The 1,456-nt window shown below is 30.8% G+C and overlaps 1 protein-coding gene across 1 annotated transcript in view; it reads right to left on the minus strand.

Annotated features, from left to right (window-relative positions):
* Positions 1-1,456, minus strand: part of LOC107699211 (sodium/potassium-transporting ATPase subunit gamma-like) — a 24,604-nt gene that overhangs the window by 18,841 nt on the left and 4,307 nt on the right. The gene's annotated exons all lie outside the window — the stretch shown is intronic.

Raw genomic sequence — 1,456 nt, forward strand, 5'->3', positions numbered from 1 at the left:
ACAGGATTAGATTGCATCTTTTTAAGTAGAATTGATACTTAAAATCTGTCCCAGCCGCCGCTACTTTATTACAGGAGTATCCTACTGATCCAGGAACAATAATTTAAAATAATAATAATTAAAAAAAATAATTTAAAGATAATATAATAATGTTGTGTAGTCTTTTATACTGTAGACACAGCACACAGTTTTACTCACTGAAAGATTTATTCGTCATAAAATAATTACTTCATAATTGTATTCGAGTCTTACACACATGCTATACAGATAATGTAGAGTCGTGCATTAATTTGAGTGATGACAGATATTATGGGAGTGGCTTGATGGAGTGCAGGAGATGCAGATAACATGATCTTGACCCTTAAGAAACTTTAATTAATGCTGTCACGTAACAAATCTGTTCAAATATAAAATTAAATTAATTGCTAATTACTACATTGAAATAAAAATGTAAAGCCTGTACAAATATTATAAATCGTGAATATAAATAATTGGGAATCATGTAAAAAATGAAAATAAAAACATTGCACATTTCATTTATCTATTATAAAATTTATGTAGTTTTGTTCGCTTGGTTGTTTCCTTATAAAAGTCCAGAAATGTGTCAAGTTTTTCGTCAGGTGTCTTTTTTAATTATATGATGTCATTACGTTGCTGTCTTGCCGCCAGCCAATCCCTGCATTGCTGATCGTGGTTTCGAGTATCGATACATAGCCCCTTTTAAACCAACCCATGAACGCGCAATTATCTCAGATAACTCAATCCAGCCATACTAATCATCAGCAACAGCTGCGTTCAAAGAACCGAATTAGCCAGATCCTGATTAGCGCGATCATATCATCTTGGATGTGACGTTTCATCTCGGATGTAATAAGCAATGTACGAAGAACGGGCCCCTGAACTGCAACACCTAAAATAACATGCAAACACAGGCTGCAAATGAAGTGGTATAGGTTTTCACTTCATTTTATTTGAATAGCGCTTTCAGAATATATTGCTTCAAAGATGTTTTAAAGGAAGTAATGCCTTGATTGCCCAGTGAGCAAGTCAAAGGCAACTGTTGCAACAAATAAAATAAAATAAATAAATAACATAAAACCTGCCTAAGATATTAGGGGGGAATGAGGTGAGGAACATATTGATCAACTTTAATAAAAATGAAAACCACACGAGTCAAAAATGTCTCTATTATAGCATTTAGTAGTAAAATGAAATGTAACTAATGGCCATTAACAATAAAGTTATATAGTTAGTTTTTGGGTGTTTCTTGACTTATTTGTATTAAAAATTCATTACAAATACAGTACATTAGCACACTTTCATAATTTATTTATGCTATTTTTATTGTCTCTTACATAACTTTTATTTTAAAATTTTAAAACATTATATATAAAAAAAAAAAAACATTTTTATTGTGAAAAGTATTTGTAAAAAACACATTTATATCACACACACA

The sequence above is a fragment of the Sinocyclocheilus anshuiensis genome, unplaced genomic scaffold (assembly GCF_001515605.1).
Source record: "Sinocyclocheilus anshuiensis isolate Anshui unplaced genomic scaffold, SAMN03320099.WGS_v1.1 scaffold242, whole genome shotgun sequence".
NCBI classification, from domain to species: domain Eukaryota; kingdom Metazoa; phylum Chordata; class Actinopteri; order Cypriniformes; family Cyprinidae; genus Sinocyclocheilus; species Sinocyclocheilus anshuiensis.